Source organism: Bidens hawaiensis, unplaced genomic scaffold (genome assembly GCF_021521415.1).
Source record: "Bidens hawaiensis isolate Kalapana, Puna unplaced genomic scaffold, B.hawaiensis_p1.1 tig00017886_1, whole genome shotgun sequence".
NCBI lineage: Eukaryota > Viridiplantae > Streptophyta > Magnoliopsida > Asterales > Asteraceae > Bidens > Bidens hawaiensis.
In genome coordinates this window covers 328845-350711 of record NW_027492701.1, presented here as the reverse complement: position 1 = coordinate 350711, position 21867 = coordinate 328845, and the positions used below count along the sequence as shown (strand labels likewise).

Genomic DNA, 21867 nt, shown 5'->3' with positions numbered 1-21867 from the left:
CAGGCTAAGTCATCCTTGGCTCTTTACTTTATCTCATTAGTTAGGTTATTTGCGGTAAGGATCACAAGGGGATCTAGTTGGTGACATTTTTAATATTGTTTTTACATTCGAAAAACACGGAATTGTTAGATTCTGTTATTGGGTTTAAGCCTTTCAAGACATATTTCAATGTTTAAGAAATTTTTATCTTCCTAAATTGTGCATATTCATCTTTTTTTTAACGGAGATGGCAATTCAGACCCAAGTTGAGTTATTTCTATTTTTTTAAGCTAAATTTGAATTAAAAAAATTGAATTTGAAATTCTATTTTTGATTGAATTCAAAATTTTATTTGTTTTTGAAATTCAGAATTCGTTAGAATTCGAGTTGATAAGATTTAATTTAATAGATATAGTTTAATTAATAGATATAGTTTAATTTGAAACGCTCATACTATTATTATTATGTTAAATATATAAAAGAAAGTTAAAGTTTTATCCATAAAATTTAAAATCGAGTTTTGAATAAAAAATCATAAGTTCTATTTTATTTTAATCTAACAATTGAACCAAATTTTGAGTTTTTGTATCCGATTCAAATATTGAAGGACCCTAATGTGACTTGTATATACTATTTATAGGCCATCCTAGTAAATGGTGATACAAATCGTATGCTTTGTTATAGTTTTGGAAAAGCCAAATTGGGAAAAATGAATACGCAAAGATTGAGGCAATACGTTTTGTATATTAACACTGCTGAGTTATATTGGTATATTATGAAAATATTAACTATTAAATTATATTTCCTGTTTCATGTGTGCGTTTTGAGTATTGTTCAAACATTCCGTTCAAAACAAAGTATTGCTCAACCATGGATAATCCCTAGGAATGTAGACCGATTTGTATAAACTTAATACTATTAATAATATTGCTGTTTAGATTGACTGAAACATACGATCATTATCCTACATCGTGTGTGGTCAATCTTTAAAATAAACTCACCAATCACCATTGTATACTTCCCCCCTTGCAGCTTCAATCCTTGCATATTCATCTTCCCATTTTGGCTGATTTGAAAAAGGAAAAAAAACCGAAGTCATTGTTTGTTTTTGAGGATGATGGAGAACTATGGAGAGAAATAGACCAATTTATGTAGATTTATTAGGGTGCATAAAAATTGGAGATGAGCAAATGGTACCGGGTATCAATGGTACATTCGATACCGATATTTTCGATAACAGTATCAAGCTCATCTCTAAGGCTATGTGTAGTTCAGATGGTGTTGTTGCCCAAAAATTGCCCCCACCAATAAATAATCACCACGTCAGCATGTGCATTACACACACTTGTAGCCAGGGGGCGGTGTTCCTCGTCCATATCGCCCCTTTTTGTAGCCCACTACACATAGACTAATGGAAAGAAAAAAGGATAATAAAAGTAAAAGAATGATTCACAATGGCAGAGATTCATGTCCGCCTGAATCGGGTTCATGCTACCCAATGTTAACTAATTTTTTTTTTATGCCACAGTTTTTCTCATCATATTTGCAGTTTAGAAATGGATGGTTCAAAGGTGTTTTACCCAATTTAACCGGTTCAAGCGGTTTGGTTTCGGTTTAAGAACCGGCTTCAATTTCGAAACCAGTTTTTTTTCACCTCTACTCTTGTCATAGATCTTGTTTCCCCAATGGATCCTTGCTAGCCCAACAAAGCAAAATTTAAATTACTTTCACCTGGGCTTATTGAGTAAGCTTTGTAGGCTAAGTGAATGGTGAGCGTGGATTAGTTATCTTTTGGGCGCTTTGTGATTTAGTAAAATCGGTACCAACTACAAACTTTAGAACACATAATATTAAAACCGAGTAAACTTTGTGCTTTAAAGTATTATGAAAGCCCAAAATGAAGTTTTACTGAAATATTTGCTCACTAACCCAATTGTGAAGGGTTTGGATTTTTAAACATTACGAAATACTACGAAAATTTCCTGGGTTCGTAAACGTAAGACTATCACCATTCATAAATCAAACCAAACCTTTTATATAAAATTAATTTCTCTTTTGTCCATCAACCCAATCAAACCAAACTTTGCACACTAATTAGCAACACAGCCTTCATGATTTTTTTAAATGAATAATAATTAATAATTGTTGTTTTTTTATAATGACTAGAAACACAAAAAAAATAATTTAATTAGAAAAAGAATCAAAATAATTATTTTTAAATATTAAAAATTATTATATTCATCACAAATACTTAGATGATTAATATTATTTCTATATTAAAAAGTATTTATTTTAAACTAACTCATTTGTAATCAAGTTTATACCGGTATGCTAAAACAAATGAACAAGACTATGCTTTTTAAATTACTATAATAACTTAATTATTAAAAGTTTTTAAAAAAAATCAAGATTAGACCTCAAACTAATTATTATGAAAGAATAAAAAAAAAGAAATTAAAAACATGCTTATTCATGTGCTGATATGTGACACCAACATGGTTTGCAAATTAGTTTGCTCTAGCAAACCATTTGCCATTATTTCAAGTTTTTTTATTTTTTTCTTTTCTAAATAGTGGGACAAATTATCATTGGTTTGCCAATGAGAGTAGTCTAATTACAAAATATAATTTTTTTATTGTTTTTTTATTTCAAATAAAAGGATCCAATTACAATAAAGAGACAGGTAAGCGGACAATAAGCTGCGCCGCCACCCCCTTTTTGAATGACAAAACCAATCATACTGAAAACAAAATTACAAAATGAAATGTCAGTAACTCTACTAATAAAAAACTAAAAATAAACTCGATTTTCATAAAAGGGCATATATTTATAAAAGAATTAAAAAGTTAACATGAACCTTGTAATAAATCACTTCGAATTCTTTGCATATATATTTGATTCAAACTAGTAATATTCAACATGTGTGTTGTGGTGATGACGAGAGTTTGTTTGGTATTGGTTAGCTTCGATACAGATACGGTACACCCATATACAATAGCAATTAAAATCCTAAACATTTAAGATGTACGTAGAAAAGAAAAATAGGAGAGGGGATTCGACATGTGGGGATGGGAGAGAAGCGCTCAATGCGGGAATCAAACCAAATACCCACGCACCCATTCATTTTTATGGATCTTATGTATTCCACCAACGAAATATTATTTTGCTTTTATTTCGCCTCAAGTAGTATATACACAAATATTGGTGCCCGATTGCGTATATGACTGCAAATATAGTATAATGCAATAGTCATATCATCATTCTTCAATAGAAAATTTCAATAGTTTTAAGATATTTTTTCAAGCATGTGAAAATTTAGTGGTCTTGACTGACAAATTAGTGATGATTAGGCCAAACACATTCGACTTAAGAAATAAGTTTATACTTTAGAGGTTTTGAAAATCACTAACATCCATATGATATTCAAAATTCCAAACTTGTAAATTAGTAAATATGACGAACTAACCATCTAGATAACTAGTTAAGGGGCTCATTATGGTAAGTAACCACTTCATGGTTTGACCCACACCAATAATAATGATTTTTGGACGGCTTTAGCAACCTGTATCTTTTATTTTGTGTGTGGAATGTGATATATTAAGAAACTAGTAAGAAGCAAAATAAAACGTTACAAAGGGATGCTAGTTAAAGATACACACCAATGTGTCCAATCTAAAGTAAGCATTATTGCTCTACTTCTAATCCAAAAAAAAAACAATTTACTTTGTTGTCTTCAACAATCTTTTCGAAGTAAAATAAAGCAACCCGGATCCACTTGGTATCGGGGATATAACCGTTCTAGGTTGTTGGGTTGGGCTTCAAAGCCATGCAAACAAGTTAAATATATTCAAATATTCCCAGAAATTTATTATTGTTCGGAGGCGATATTCTCCATCAAAATTATTCAATGGGCTCTAGAAGAAAATTCTGGAAGCACTCTATGAAAATTTAGAAATCCGCCTTTTGAAATGGTCATAAAAAGACTTAGAATATGTATTATTATAAAATGATTCAATAAGTACCGTTTGACATATTTTTCATTTTCATTTTAAAAATATTGTTTTTGTTTTATCATTTCCATTTTATTTGATTTTATATTTCAGATTTTATGACCATGTAACTTTTTTCGTGATTACGTTTTAATGTGAAAAATCGATTCGTCGCTGCAAATAATTGAACACGTGTAGAAACCTTTTTGGTCAAATTACGATTTAGTTTTTGGGTTTTCTTTTTCGTTTGTTGTAGCGTATTTAAATACCGTACCAGTTTCATAATAAACTGAATCAATATCGACCGAATTCATGTCTTGTCTCCACTGCATCGCGAGAGTTGAACACAACACAACTATTTTGACCTTTAAACATAAATCAACCCAAATCAAACTAGGATTAAGGTTCGACAATTTCATCTTTTTTGGGCTGGCTTTTTACTCGACTACTCGTTGATAAAATAAAATGACATAGGTAATTTCAAACAAGTTTTAACCTATGTATTGATTTTTATTTTCAAAAAAGTAATGTGTCATAAATAAAGAATAACAGTTCTATATGACTTTAAAAAAACGAAAAAAGAAAAAAAAATAAGAAGGGAACTTTCACATGTAGATTGTAGACAAATCATTGAATCAAATTCATTAATCACTATTCGAGATATTTCATCTAAACTCCAAAGAAATGATGTGACAGGCACTTACAAGTAAATGGTCCACACGGCATTAAAACCGTGTTCTTTTTTTAGAAAACTTCTTAAAAGAGGGAAAGGAACTGCACAATATCTAGTGAGCATATTTTTTTAGAGGTACACAAATAATTTATACAGATTATGTTCCGGTACTGACTTATCCAGAAACACCATCAATAAAGAAACTCATCATTGTTGGAAAACCTCTCTTGAATCAGTTTAAAACCAGAGACCTCAAAGGTCTTAGACTTTAACCATCACTCCATGTCAATTAACCGAAAATCAATTAACACATATATTCTTTTTGACCAAGACCAAACAATCATGGCCCAACTACTCCATGTTAACTAACTGAAAGTCTATTGACGCACATACTCTTTTTGACCAAGACCAGACAACCATGGCCCAACTCCTTTAGCATGCGTCTATTCATTCATCAATGTAGTCATGTAGATTGTAGATGTTCAAAACTTAAATCTGATTCTTTTAAAGAGAAAACTTTAAAACTAATCACTTATTAGAAATTATATTACTGATATAGTTAGATGTTAGGCATTCACATTTCATTCTCAATCCTATCGCTATAGTTTTAATAAAAATCTAATTTTCTAAATTTGTTTTTTATTTTCTAAAACACCAAACACCTATCGCTATTGTTTTTTAGAGCATTCACATCTCATCCCCTAAATTTATGTGAGGAGAGTATGTAAATTATAGGGATGATGTTTTGAGTGGTTGTGAGTGTAAATTATAGGGTTGAGAGAAAAATGTAGTGATTTTTTGTAAATTTGAGAAAACATTTTGGGAACATTGTTTGCCCCTATTTATTTTTTAATATTTGTTGGATTGGTTGTGAGTAGTACAGAGAGAAAACTGTAATGATAAATGTATAAAAAATATTATTTAATTGAACACGAGAGATAAATATAGTGTTTTTTAGTGTAATTATAGAGATAAGGATGAGGAATGGAATGAGAATGCTCTTATTCCCCATCCTCTTCCCTATTTTCGTTTCTTAACTATTTACTTTCATATAATTTAAATAATAAATATGTACAGTCGTACATATGTCAACATTTAATTAAATAACACCAATTTGAGATAAATATTGAAACCCAAATTTATGGGATGAACGGTTCATGAACACTTGTCGAAAGAGATTTTATATATGTGTTCGTTCATTAAGGAAATGAATATGTACACGAACAGTTCACGAACGTAAACAAACACAAATAAAGTCGGCAGAGACTACAAATTGAGACCGACATATTCATGAATGTGAATAATAAAAGCATGTAAACGAATCGAACGAACACAAACAAGGGCATGCTCGTGTTCGTTCGTTTAACTTTATACAAACACGGAAACTTAATCGAACAAAGATATATGTTCATGTTCATTTATTTAAAAATTGAATATTTGTATTCGTTTGTTTAAAATTTAAACGACATAACTGAACAAAGATAAATAGAAATATAAAAACAATTGTAAATGAATACATGTTTTAAACCCGGATTTTGCGGTGGAGACGTTGTGGTACCCATTCGTGTAGTGAACACTTTCTCTCTTGTTTCCTTACTGGAGTGTTGGTATAAAACCTTGAATAGGCATAACTATACAACGCTTTAAAGTCGACAGCTCACCTGCAAGGAACTGAAACCTTCCAGTGTTTCCGATTATTACGAATTTTACGGGTTCTTGTTCTTAAATCTCTTCCCTCTGTAGTTTTATGTTTATTGTAGTATAATTACTTACACTCTGATCCATCTTTCTTTCTTTGATTATTTTATTATTTTCATTTGTTGGTTTACAAATAATATGCAAAATCTGGGGAAGTTACTCATCTTATTTTGTTTCTCAAGCCACAATAATTGTTTATAAAAATATGGTCAATTGGGGGAGGGGGTTTGTGTTGTTGGATTTGTAGGAAATTGTAAATTAAATTAAAATTTAATAAAAGTAATGTTTTTTTCTCTTTCCACTTGCCCTTTTAAAAAGCTTTAAACAGACTGTTTATTACGAACAATTTTTTTTCCAGTCATAACTCAAATTTGATCGTATGGATGTATTTTGTAATGGATTCTTATAGACTTACTTTGTTATGGTTTTAAGTTTTTATTATTAGTTTCTTAATGGCTAGACAAATAATTTTGGTTGTTATAAAATGAAGGCTTACAAGTTACAAAAGCATAATCCGCAGGTTAATTGTTTTTTATTTGAAGGTCATGGTTTAGTTTGAAGATGATCGTATATGACAATTTGATACATTTAATTAGTGATAAATTATATATATATATATATATATATATATATTTATGTTTTAGTGATAAAAGGTGTTATCAAAACACCAAATAAACGATGAAATTGATGTAATCGAATGCTTTATTATCAATGGCGATTACAAGAACGAAACAGAAATGAAAGGAATTGTAAAACAGAAAAGTAATCTAACCTATTCTAATTAGGGTATATATCTGAGCCCTAACCCCCAAATCAACAAGAAACCGTTAGTAACAAACTTCTAAAGAGATTAGGCACAAGTAGTCCCTACACTTCTGTGAACTTGACACTTTTGACCCTTCAACTATTATTGACTGAGTTGACTGAGTTGACTAACACAAATTTTGACTTTATCATAACAATTCTCCACCTAAAGTCATAATTGACTTTAACCAAGCCCCAACTTATTAACACAAAACTCCAATTTAGGCCCTGAAAGAGTTTTGGTAAACATATATGCAGGATTTTCATCAGTTTTGAGCTGCAACACCTTAACCTCCTTATTATTGACCACTTCTCTAATAAAGTGCAACTTGACATTTATGTGTTTTGACCTCTCATGGAAGATACTATTCTTTGACAACTGAACAGCCCCCTGATTGTCACAAAACACCATTGTATCATCCAAATTAACACCCAAATCTGATACAAACCCATTTAACCAAATAGCTTCTTTAACCCCTTCTGTTAAAGAAATATATTCTGACTCAGTAGTTGATAGAGCAACAACTTTCTGCAACTGAGCTTTTCAGCTAACAATATTGCCAAACACTTGAAATGCATAACCAGATATAGATCTTCCTCTATCCAAATCCTTAGCAAAATCTAAATCAACATAGCCAATTACCAAATTGGCCCAGTCTTCAGATCTTTGTTTAAACACAATACCAAGATCTTTAGTACCTTTAAGATACCTAAGAATCCATTTTACTGCATCCCAGTGTCTTCTTCCTGGATTGGCCATGTATCTACTCACCAAACTAACTGCATAGCCTATATCCGGTCTGGTACACACCATAAGATACATTAAACTACCAACAACATTTCCATATGGTATCTTTTCCATATCAGTTCTTTCCATTTCATCTTTTGGAGAATCATTAGCTGAAAGTTTGAAATGTGCAGCAATGGGAGTTGTTACAATTTTCACATTATCATCTGACATCCCATAGTTAACCAGAACTTTCTGCACATAAGAACTTTGTAACAGTTTTAACACTTTCAAACTTCTATTCCTTTGAATCTCTATGCCCAAAATCTTCTTGGCATCCCCTAATTCTTTCATATCAAATTCCTTCATCAGAATTTCTTTAGTAGCTTTAATCTCTTTCTTATCTTTACAAGCCACCAACATGTCATCTACATACAAGAGCAAATAGACAAAATTACCCTTGCAGTATTCCTTATGATATACACAACTATCATAAGCACTTCTTTTGAACCCATTACTTATCAGACATTCATCAAATCTCTTGTACCACTGTCTTAGGGACTGCTTAAGTCCATACAGAGATCTCTTCAATAAACAAGCCTTTTCCTCATTACCCACCACCTCATACCCTTTTGGTTGCTTCATAAAAATACTTTCTTCCAAACTTCCATGAAGAAAAGCTGTTTTGACATCTAACTGTTCCAGTTCCAAATCTAAAGAAACAGTTAAAGACAAAATTACCCTTATTGAAGAATGCTTTACTACGGGTGAGAAAATCTCATTGTAGTCCACACCAGCCCTCTGTGTAAACCCCTTGGCCACAAGTCTTTCCTTATACCTTAGTTCTTCTCCAGGATTCAATCCTTCTTTTACTTTGTATATCCATTTGCAAGACACCAACTTTTGATCTTTAGGCTTATCCACCAGTTCCCATGTACCATTCTTATATAATGAATCCATCTCTTCATTCATGGCAGCATACCATTTATTTTTGTCCCTTGAACTGATAGCCTCATTGTATGACAATGGCTCAAAAATACTTTCATGCTCAACAGCCATAAAAGCTACTGCAGATATGTCTTCAGTATCTCTAAATCTCAAGAGAGGTATAATAGTTCTTCTAGTCCTATTTCTGGCTAAACTAGGACTATTTTCAACAATACCAGAACTACCCCTTGTCTGATTTTCATCGGTATTCTTTAAGGTTTCCTCCACCTCAATCTGAACACCTCCTTGATTGACAGAAATACCCTCAAATGCACTTTCATCCCTATACATCACATCTTTATAAACCATATCTTCATTAAACTTGACATCCCTACTTACTATAATCCTTTTACCATTTCCTTCAAGTCTCCACAACCTATACCCTTTCATACCTTCTGGATAACCTAAAAATATACACTTTAGTGCTCTAGGCTCTAGTTTCCCTTGGCTTATATGTGCATAAGCTAGTGACCCAAAAACTCTAAGATTATTATACTCTTGCTTATGACCAGACCAAGCTTCCATAGGTGTCATCATGTCCAAGGCTGCTGATGGTGACCTATTGATTAAATAGGCTGCAGTAGTCACCGCCTCAGCCCAAAAACTTTTTGGCAAACCAGAACTTACTAGCATACATCTCATTTTTTCACCATTAGTTCTATTCATTCTCTCAGCCAAACCATTTTGCTGAGGAGTTCCCGGCACTGTTAAATGCCTAGCTACCCCACTTGACATACACAACTGGTCAAACTCCTTATTACAAAACTCTAAACCATTATCTGTTCTAAGTTTCTTAACCTTCCTCTCTGTTTGTGTCTCTACCAATGTTTTCCATTCTTTAAACTTCTCTAAGGCATCATTCTTGTTCTTAAGTATGTAAACCCAAACCCTTCTAGAATAGTCATCTATGATTGATAGATAGTATCTTGCACCACCCAATGAGTCATGTTTTGCAGGCCCCCAAAGATCAGAGTGAACATAGTCTAAGATTCCCTTTGTAGGATGTTTACTCCTGCTAAAACTAACCCTTTTATGTTTTCCTAACACACAACTTTCACAAAAACTGATGTCACAACTTCTTAGTTTTCCAAGAACTTGTTGTTTGTTTAACTCAACAAGTCCTTGTATACTAATATGACCTAGTCTTTTATGCCAAAGTAATGCATCATTTTTAACATTATTAGATGCAAAATTCACAGAATCAGCCTCTTTGACCTTACCATCTAATAGATAGATGTTGTTATCCTTTCTAGATCCTGTTAACACAACCATAGACCCCTTTACTACTCTAGCCTTTCCATCTCTTAAACTAACATGATATCCTTCCTTTTCAAAAGTACCTAAAGATAAAAGACTTCTCTTCAAATTAGGAATATACCTCACACTCTTGAGATCAACCTCCATTCCATTCATCATTTGAAGAGTAATAGTTCCCATACCAAGAATTTGACAAGGTCTGTCATCACCAAGTTTGACAGAACCAAGATCTTCATGCCTAATTTCTTTAAAGAATTCTCTCACAGGTGTCATATGAAATGAACATCCTGAGTCCAATACCCATTGCATCTTGCCTTCAAGATTATTTACACAATACACATCAGCACCATCATAGCCATCCGAACCATCTTCTTGTGAAATATGACTATTTTGCCCCTTAGATGAATTACCTTCACCCTTTTTTTTCTTGAACTCTAGGCAGTCCCTTTTGAAGTGTTTTTCTGAATTACAAAAGAAACACCTCTTATTGGTTCTTGACTTAGATCTAACTTGATTCTTAAACTGGTTCCCCTTTTGATCAGAACCCCTTTGATCAGGTCTCCCTCTTACAAATAACCCATCTCCACCATCTTCCTTATGATCTGTTCTCTTCTTCAACTCTTTCGAGTTTAATGCAGCCAAAACTTCCTCCATGGACAGAGTTTCTCTACCATACATCAATGTATCGACAAAATGTTCATAAGATGAAGGAAGGGATGTCAAGAAAATTATGGTCTGATTTTCATGTTCTAATTCCACCTCAATGTTCTCTAAATCCAAGATGAGTTTATTGAACTCATCCGTATGATCTTCAAGTGTCTTCCCAGAGGTCGTATGAAATGTATACAATCTCTTCTTCAAATACAGCCTATTTGCCAAAGACTTAGTCATATAAAGTGACTCAAGCTTGGCCCAGACTCCGGCTGCAGTTATCTCTTTAGACACTTCCCTTAGAACTCGATCTCCTAGGCTGAGAATGATGGCACTATGGGCCTTTTCAAGTATATCTTTCTTTTCTTTATCATTCAGAGCCTCTGGCATATTTGGCTCTCCCAACAAAGCGTCAGAGACACCCTGATGAACCAACAGAGCCCTCATTTTGACTCTCCAGAGACTGAAATCATTCCTCCCATTAAACTTCTCTAACTCGAACTTCGTAGACACCATACCGATCACCAATTGCGGAAACCACCGTTGAATTCTTCGAACAATCAAGAGCCAATGGCTCTAATACCAATTGTTATCAAAACACCAAATAAACGATGAAATTGATGTAATCGAATGCTTTATTATCAATGGCGATTACAAGAACGAAACAGAAATGAAAGGAATTGTAAAACAGAAAAGTAATCTAACCTATTCTAATTAGGGTATATATCTGAGCCCTAACCCCCAAATCAACAAGAAACCGTTAGTAACAAACTTCTAAAGAGATTAGGCACAAGTAGTCTCTACACTTCTGTGAACTTGACACTTTTGACCCTTCAACTATTATTGACTGAGTTGACTAACACCAATTTTGACTTTATCATAACAAAAGGTAATATGATTATGAAGTCACAACATCTATAAGAGCATTCTCATCCCATTTCTTATAATTACGTGAGAGAAGTTTGCAAATTATAGGGTGAGGTTATGAGTGATTGTGAGTGTAAATTATAGGATGAAGAGAGAATGTAGTGATTTTTTGTAAATTTTGGGAAACATTGTTTCCCCTATTTATTTTTCAATATTTGTTGAATTGGTTGTGATTAAAGGAGAGAGAAAACTATAATGATAAAAGTATAAAAAATATTATTTAATTGAACATAAGTGAAAAATGTAGTGTTTTTTAGTGTAATTATAGAGATATGAATGAGGAACGGGTTGAGAATACTCTAAGTTGTAACTAATTCATCAATATGGTTGAGACTAGAGGGTATGTGAAAAATGAGATGTGAATGCCCATATTACTTTTTATTTTGAAAAAAAATATCACAAATAGATTTTACTCAATACAATTATTACAAAAAACCAATGCGTTACCGCCTGTCTTGACCAAAATGAAAATATTCCCCGTCAAGAAATGGGTAACAATAATACGATGTGAGTCTAGTTGTTCAGAATTTAATTCGAATTCGAAATATTCGAAATTCGCTTTGATTCGAATTCGATTATTAAGATTCAAATTCGTTTTTAAAAAATTTGAGTTCGATTCGATTCGTATTCGAGTATAGTAATCGAATAGGAATCGAATATGAATTTACGATTTATTATTCGATTCGATTCGAAATTCGAATTCAAATTAATATGATATATATATATATATATATATATATACATAGTATATATATGTTTGTATATAACTTTTTTGTTTTGGCCATATTCATAAATAGCAAATGTCCATTACAAAATATTAAACCCAATATCAAATATCATTATTTTTTTTATTCCATACTATTTGTATTTTAATTTTAAACTTATTATCACATGTTATTGAAGCAACTTTAAGCTAATATTTATGTGCTTTACAATTATTTGATTTTGAAATTTTTAACATAAGTGAACATGAATCAAATCGAATTTATTCGAATTCGGTCCGTATTCGATTTGATTCGAATTCGAGTTTTGAATACGAATCGAATTTCGAATATGACATAAAATACGAATACGAATTCAAATCGAATAATTCAACTTTTATTCGAATAAGAATATGAATACGAATACTAGCAAAAATTTAAATTATTCAAATTCTTCGATTAACTTGAAAATTCGTTATCGATTCGATAAACACCCCTAGATGTGACTTGTAACTTTGTATTTATCAAAGTAGTTTATAAAATAAACTTTCAATTTCTCTCTTCGGAGTATTAACAACTTTTACTTTTCTTTCCTTACTATTGATAAAAATACAATAAAACCCTTATAGTTTAATTTGATTTTTAATAAACCCTATACTTTATATGTTTCTTTCCTACTAATACGATTACGGGTCCCGCGCAACCCACGGTTCTTTAGTACTACTTTTATTTTTAACTAGATATATTAACCGTTGCGTTGTAGCGGCGCAACTATGCGGTTACTATTGGTTACATATCTATTACACTTGTTATAATACCGAAATTAAACCCCAAAAAAAGTTTGTCAATTTAACATATTTTAAAGAAAAACCAAAAAACCAAAGCTAAACGTATTTAAACACAAAAAGATATTTTTGAATATGAACTTCTGGAGGAGGTGTTTTTGTGGTTTGGTCTTTCCATAAATTTTCTCAAAAAGTTATTTCTTTTAACTTGTCAGTATTATATAAATACAAATTAAGTCGTATAAAATTTTGTTTTTGTAAAATAGTTTAATTATATATAAGGAAGCAGCTAGGGAATACATCAAATCACTCCCAGTTCTTTATTTTTGACCCATTTCATGCAGTAACACAAAGCAAATCACATACATCTTATTTTCATTTGGTTTCCACTTTCTCCTTTATAATACAGATACCCAACACTTACATGGCATCTTTATCCTCCTCTTCTCGATCGTTTAAGCATGATGTATTTCTTAGTTTTAGAGGAGAAGACACCCACAAGACGTTTGTGGATCATCTTCTCGCTGCTCTCAAGCTACACCTAATTGGCACATACAAAGATGATGAAACACTTCCTCGGGGTGAATCCATCCGTCCATCGCTCTACAAGGCTATTGAAGATTCACGAATTGCTGTTGTAGTATTCTCCAAAAACTATGCAGGTTCTTCGTGGTGTTTGGAAGAACTTGCACATATTATGAAATGCAAAGAAGAGAGAGAGTTAATCGTTATGCCTATTTTCTATGACGTGGATCCCTCGTATGTGAGAAAACAAAAGGGGGATTTTGGAACAGCATTTGCCCAACTAGAGGTAGACAACAACAAAGCTCAGTTATGGAGAAACACACTTGTTGATGCAAGTAACATTGCTGGATGGGAACCCAAGCTCATTGCCAACGGGTAATTTTCTTTCTATTTGGACTATGTATATATGCTTAATGTGTTTGTACAACGCAAAATATACTTTTTAAGTTTTTATGTGATAGTCAATAAATTTATTACACGTGCTTTTAGTTAATTTAGGGCTACCCGACCTTGTGCTTAAGAGGATTTCTTTATTGGAATGGTGGATCCATCAAATATTTTGATTATTTTGTTATATATTTCTTTTTAGCATTTGCTCTACTGTAACGTTGTTAGTATCTACTCCCCTATAACCACAGAGATTCTCGTTTTAATCGATTTCTTTCATTCGTGTCTTGCATATCTTCATATATTAATATGGATTTCTTTTTACATCAAGCCGTGTGGGGGTAAATTACCTCTTTGTGAAATAATGCGAATTGCGTAAATCATCCATATATATGTTTATCCAATGTGCAGGCACGAATCAAAAGTCATTAAAGAAATTGTTGATACAGTCAGGGGCAAATTGTTCCCCTCAAATGCAAATGTTGATGAAGATCTTGTCGGCGTAGAGACCCGCTTGGAAGACTTGAAACCGAATTAGAAGTTGGCTCTGAAGGTGTGCGCATGGTTGGGATATGGGGGTGTGGGGGTATCGGTAAGACTACTCTGGCAACTTCTATCTATATGGAATTACGTCATCACTTTCAAGGTCACTGTATTATGGAGAATATTAGGGAGGAATCAAGAAAAATTGGTTTAAAAAAATTGCAAAAGAATATGCTATCAGCTATTTTCAAAACCAAAGTGACGGTGCCCAATGTTGCAGAAGGAAAAAGAAAGATGAAAACTATGTTATGTAGTAAAAATGTCTTAATAATTCTTGACGATGTCGATAGTCCTGACCAGTTAGATGCGTTAGCTGGATCCCATAGTTGGTTTGGTAGTGGGAGCCGAATCATAATCACAACAAGAGATGAACATTTGTTGACTACTCACAAGGCAGACGAGGTGTGTGATGTTAAATTATTATCAGGTGATGAGGCAATGCAACTCTTTAATAAGCATGCATACAATGAAAGAAAACCTGTAGAAGATTATGAGACACTTTCGTCACGTGTAGTTTCTTATGCTGCCGGGCTCCCATTGGCACTTAAAGTTTTAGGTTCTTTTCTATATGACAAAGAGAAGGAGGGGTGGATTAGTACCTTGGAGAGACTAAAAGATATTCCAGAAACTGAAATTGTAGAAAAGCTAAAAATTAGTTATGATGGACTTAAAACTGTGGAGAAAGAGTTATTCTTAGATATTGCGTGCTTTTTTAGAGGGCGGTACAAATTTGAGGCACTGGAAATACTTGAAGCTTGTGATTTTTACCCCGAAATAGGGATAGAGGTGCTCCGTCAAAAGGCTCTCATAACTGTTCTAAGATATGGTAAGTTTGATATGCATGATCTGGTTCAAGAAATGGGACATTACATTGTTAGAGGGGAACATCCTAAGAGTCCTGACAAGCATAGCAGAATTTGGAAACATGAAGAGATCAATAACATGCATTTAACAATGGTAAACGTTACGTTAACTAACTTTTAAACATTATATTATTTTTGATGAATGATAATTGAAATGTACATTGTTTTCGTCTTTATTACAGGAAAATGACAGTATTGAAGCCATAAATTATAAAAATGATGAAGAAGACTGTGATGATGTTGATTCACTACAGTTCTGTAAAAGTGTTTCAAACATGAAGAAACTAAGGTCCCTTACGGTGTCAATGAGCGATCCCAAGCTTGTTGAAGGGCCTAATTTTCTTTCAAACGAGTTGCGATATATTGATTGGGAAGGGTATCCTGGAAAAAGTCCATTTCCACACAGTTTCCAACCAATGAAACTAGTGGATTTATATTTGAGAGACAGCTTTCAAAAACATGTTTGGAAGGGCTGTAAGGTAATTCATTTAATTGAACATATTAAAATAGTGGATTATATTAAGTGAGCATTATATTGATAAAAAATAACAAGTAATTGATAGAGGTTTCTTCGTAACTATGTTCTTTTAACTATATAAAAGAATAAAAATGCTAAAAGGAAGAAAAACAAAATAAAAGTATAAAACAAACAGAGCAAATTTTTATAAGATTGTTAGGAGGGTCGTTGTAATTTAATTTATTTTTTTGTAAGAGTAAGGGCATGTTTGTTGTATTATATCAGAAAAGGGATGCCCTATCTATTTGCTCTTTAAAATTTTCCAGCAGAGGATATAACTTGTTGGAAATAATGTCGATCTCGCTAAAATCTTGTTCGTTTATTAAAGTTAAGTTAAACTTTGTTAGAAAGTTCAGTTAACAAAGTTAGGGTGGAAATTGCAATCAGTTAATAGTTATGAAATCATACTACTTGTAAAATCTGACTGAAACTTTTGCGTATTACATAGCATCTACCGCATCTGAAAGCTCTTCGACTCAGTTATATGAAGCAGCTACTGAGAACACCGGATTTTGATGGACTCCCATGTCTTCAAGAGTTGAGACTCATTGATTGTTATAAATTAAAAGAGATTCACCCTTCACTTGGAAATCATAAAAGTCTTCGATCCGTAAAGGTGTCAGGCTGTGACAACCTTAAAATGTTTCCAGCAATTGTCCATATGGAAAAACTCCAAACTCTAGAAATATGGGATTGTGAAAAGATTCTTGAGTTCCCAAAGATCCAAGCAAACATGGAAGGCTTGGTAAAGTTGTCCGTGGAAGATACTGGGATACAAGTTTTGCCCTCATCAATTGGCGAACGTTGTACCAACCTTATTTCTCTAAATTTGTCTCAGTTGAAGAATTTAAAGAGTATAGAATTCAACTTTGATGCCTTAAAACATTTGAAAACGCTCCATTTACAACAATCAATACATGTGAAGAAGACAAGGTGGCGTCCACTGTTTCATCAGTTGGATCTCTATGCATGCCGTTTCAAAGATGTAGTTGAAATCCCGCCGAGTATTATTGAGTTATCCAACTTAAAAGAGCTAGATCTAAGTGAAAATGATTTTTCACGATTAGATTTCAGCCTCTTGCAACTTACTCGACTCAAAATCCTTAACGTGTCGCGTTGCGAAAAGCTTTTCGAATTGCCTGAACTCCCATCAAGCTTAACTATTCTCAGTGCAAGCTACTGCAAGTCACTTACAAACTTTGGAGATTGTCACAAGAACTGTAGATGGTTATGTCAAGTCTCACTTTGGAGCGCGGGCATCATAAGTAATGGTCAGGAATTATTAGAATCCATGGTTGAAGCATGCATGGCTGTTGAAAACCAGAATATGCTTCTCCAACTTACAGGTGCTGAGATTGCAAAGGGGTTTACAGTACCTCCATTGCGTAGAGGGAATAGATGTACATTGCAACTCCCGGAGAACTGGTGTAATGACTTTTCTGGTTTCTTAATATGTGCCGTTTCGGATGATACTGTCTCTGGTATGAGTTTAATCATAAATATGAATGACTATGAGGAGATGAATGGTATGGATTCTGAACATGATATTGATGAGATTTGGGAATTAGAGAGTGATAGTATTAATAAATGTACATGGATGGCGTATGTTTCATTTGGTTCATTGAGACAAACGGTATGGTGGAATCAAACATACAAAGCTCTTTCGTTTAAGAATGCAGCCGGGCAGCAGTGTTATGGCTTTGGAGTCAGGCTGATTGACAAGAAAATTAGAAGTACTGGTTCAACGGAAACATCAACAAATTATTCTTCAGCTTATATTCCTACACCTACCGTAGAGATTACTAGTTACTCCATGTCGAATGTTGGAATATACCTTTCTGTTCCACACATAATTAGAGCATTCTCATCCCATTCCCTATAATTATACGAGGGAAGTTTGCAAATTATAGGATGAGGTTGTGAGTGTAAATTATAAGGTGGAGAGAGAAATGTATTGATTTTTTTTGTAAATTTGGGGAAACATTGTTTGCCCTATTTATTTTTTAATATTTGTTGAATTGGTTGTGAGTTGATGAGAGAAAAAATTGTAATAATAAAAGTATAAAAAATATTATTTAATTGAAAAGGAGAGAGAAGTGTTTTTTAGTGTAATTATAGATATAGGGATAGGAAACATGTTGAGAATGCTTCAAGGGGAAACAAAAATGAGAATGATGAGACAGATTTGTAGCCACACAAAAAAACCATTCAAAAATTTTTTAAAAAAATAAATAAATAAATCATAACTCAAAATATAATAAAAAAACGAAAAAAGTAAAAACACAAAAACATTTCCACTGTCATACTCGTTCTCACAAAAAAAAAACACAATGGTAAGTGAAAAAAGTCGTTGTGTCTTTTTGTTTATCATTGTGTTTTGTGTTTATTTTCGTCATTGATTGTATATTTTTACCTTGACATTGTGTCTTTATTTCTTTATATTGTGTTATATTACTCACCATTGTGTTATATTTTGTTCGGCATTGTGTTATATTTTGCGATCTATTATATCTTTTTTTAGCTATAATTGTGTCATTTTCGCCATTGTGTCTTTGATCACACCATTGTGTTTTTTCGTCAATATATTTTTGTATTTTTTTGAACGAGAATATGGCGGAAACAGTTTAGTTTTTTTATTTTTCGTTTTTTATTTATATTTTGAATTATGATTGTTTTATTATTTTTTTTGAATTTATTTTTAAAGAGTTTTTTTGTGTGGTCAAAAATCATTCACACTTCTTATTTTTGTCTACCTTTGTGTTTTAACTTTACCCTTTTTAATTATGCATAGCAATAATAAATTGGGTGTGGCTCAATGGTAGAGCACTCACTTTACTAGTGAGAGGTGGGGGGTTTAAACCTCACTATCACCAATTTATATGGGAGATAACCTCACTGTCACCAATTTATATGGGAGATATGAGGGATGCCCCTGGCTTGTCATGGTTCGAGTCCTGATCTCACCCGGTTTTACCGTCTCTTCGCTGTCGTGCCGTTTGGCGAACGTGGGGGTCGGGTTTTATCCCGGGAATCCCTCAATAGGTGCACCGCTAGGGGCTCCGTCCGTCCGGACTCGTGGCTGGCTCAGGCTACCTTTAGCCAATGGGGCCGCATACGGAGTTCTCGACGTTACTTAGTTGGTCGTTTCAAAAAAAAATATGCTTGGTAATAAGTTATGTTGTTATTTAATCCTTTTGTTTAGAATTAGTCAAGTCAAAGTAGTTAATAGTTTCTCCATTATTATAGCATAATTTGAGTTAAAGGGTATAGTGGCTAGTTTGAGTCTTGTTTTTATTTATTACTAGTAAATTACCCGCATGTTGCGCAGGGAAATCAGTCAGTAAAACCCAAGGGTGGAAGTGGAGAGCCAACGCGAATTTGATGGATATTTGCAACATTCGTTACGGTATTGGAACTAAACATAAAAAGGGCGTTGGTAAAACCCGATAATGAGTCGGCGTGAATTCGATCAGTATCGGCTATGTTCGTTACGGTATAAGCAATGTTGGTAAAACCTGGGCATTGTCGATCTTATACGTTGAGGTCGTGAGTTCGGACAATTTTCGTCATGTCTATTACGGTTCGGTTACGTTCACTGGGGTACCAAATGTAAGGCCCCGTTACCGGTGCCTCACATTTGGACGTTGGATTTACTCATAAACACAGTTCATACTATCAGAGTTAATAAAAACATCCGCAGAATATTAAAACATTCAAACCATTACATTACATGACCATTAATCATTGTCTTAACGAGCATTCAAATTATTTAACATAAAATATTGTCTTCTAAATATCATAACATAACACTTCAATGAGATGCCAGTGTCTTCAAATCCATGCCATGTGCTTCCCCTCAAGCAAGTTGCCTCATTCTACTCACCTGCGTGCATACGAAAAGTCAGCTACGCTGAGTGAGTTATAGTTAATCAGACGACATAAAATACATTCACATACTGACATATGCACCCGAAGGTACACACATTCATATTTACTTACATGCTTACATACATTCGTGCGTCATCCTTTCTTTCATACTTACATAATACTTCCAGTCGTACATATACGTTTTAAAGAGCATTTCGCCATGTTAACTTTGCCGATATTATTAGGGTCGGTTCCTTACATTCCCCGATACTATTAGGGTCGGTTCTCTTCATTCGCCGATACTATTAGGGTCGGTTCCCTACATTCGTACTACTATAACATACATGTCCTTTACATACTTTCCTTGGCAATACGTGCAATCTCCGAAGAGCGTTCACGTACCATCAACATATCATACATACATTATTCATACTTCATATATCTTCATACATACATCATTCATACATCATACATATCGATCATACCTTTAACTACCACTTGACGGCTGTAGGTTCCCAGCCGGATCTACACGGAAATATCTCGTATTACGTAGGTGCGGAATCCCTACGAAAGACGATACGAGTGTTAGACGCAATATACGTTAAACCCAAGTACAAAGACACGTTACAATACTCAATAAACACGTTGTATTGCAACTCCTTTAACACGTGATAGCCAAATCACAATTACACGTACTGAACATGTCTTTCAAAACAAGCCGTAAACCAAACATATATAGTTATCGACAACTTCGCCTAACAGGCTAGGCGAAGTTGTTGATAACTTCGCTTGTCCACAAGTTCGCTTATATTAGGAGAACTTGTGAGACAAGTTAACTAAAACCCCAATACAAATCAAACTAACACTATTACAGACACTAGATACTGAACTACTGACATCATGTACCAACAGACTCCCCCTTGGCAGTAGCTTCATATCTCAATCTTCAATCACGTGTCTTATAATCCCAAAACTCGAGTCAACCGTCTTTAAGCATGAACTCCTTCTCTGACACAAACGGAAACTACTCTCTGATATTTCTTGCCTTCTTCTTTCCATGCCGGAATATAGAATATCTTTTTCTCGTTCAGCACCTGCAAGTCAGCTTGAGATAAATTCACCAAGTGCATTGGATCATACATTCTCAGCAACTCTTGTTCATCTTCATCCTCCATCACCGCTTCAGCTGTTTCACTATCGACATACCACCATTTCAGATTCTTTAGGACATCCTTGGGCATCTGTTTCATCGGCACTTCTTTTAAACACCGGATTGGCTTATACTTCATTATCATCCAAGGTTTGCCATCAGCTCTCATACCTCTGTCTTTATCTTCAACGAGCTTTCCTTTCTGCGGCTTTAATAACTCGAACTTTTTATCTTTTATACTTTCTTTCCAAACTATCTTCCCAATAATCCTAGCCATATTATCATCACTCCTGTTTATCAACCCCAACTTGGCTAAGTCCTTCACCTCACACTCTGGCAAGGTATTCAACGATCTCAACAATCTCTTGAAATACTGAACTCCGTCAAAACGTTTAATCACAAACAGCCTCAACTGCTCATCGTATAACCAGCATATAATCCCCTTTTTTGATTCAGCGTATCCTTTGATGTTGTAACTCTTCTTGAACATAGTAGGAACAGCCGGTTTCTTTGTCTTTACGAACCATTGAGTTTAGCCTTCTTTCCATCTCGGCTGCTTTTCCCATTCAGTCTCATCGCTTCCCATATCTTGGCCCATATCTGACTTATCAACTTCGGGAATTTCATGCTCAACGTTTTCTTCCACAATCTCTCCCTCTTCAATCTCACTGTCAATCACAATCTCAGCCCCTATCTTCTCAATTTCTTCAATCGGTAACACATCATCGTCACCTTCAATATCAACATCCACCATCTCCTCATCATCTACTACCACCGTGTCATCACCTCCCGATTCACCAGTTGCACCAGTAGACTCCCCCTGAGATGTGGAAGTCC

The 21867-nt window shown here is 33.8% G+C and overlaps 1 pseudogene across 1 annotated transcript; it reads left to right on the top strand.

The window, feature by feature from the left end:
* The first annotated feature begins 13589 nt into the window (after positions 1-13589).
* On the top strand, positions 13590-17895 carry LOC143554937 (TMV resistance protein N-like; annotated as a pseudogene). The gene is made up of 4 exons (XR_013139110.1): positions 13590-14078; positions 14502-15590; positions 15679-15975; positions 16462-17895. The product of XR_013139110.1 is annotated as a TMV resistance protein N-like (transcript).
* The last annotated feature ends 3972 nt before the right edge of the window (positions 17896-21867 follow it).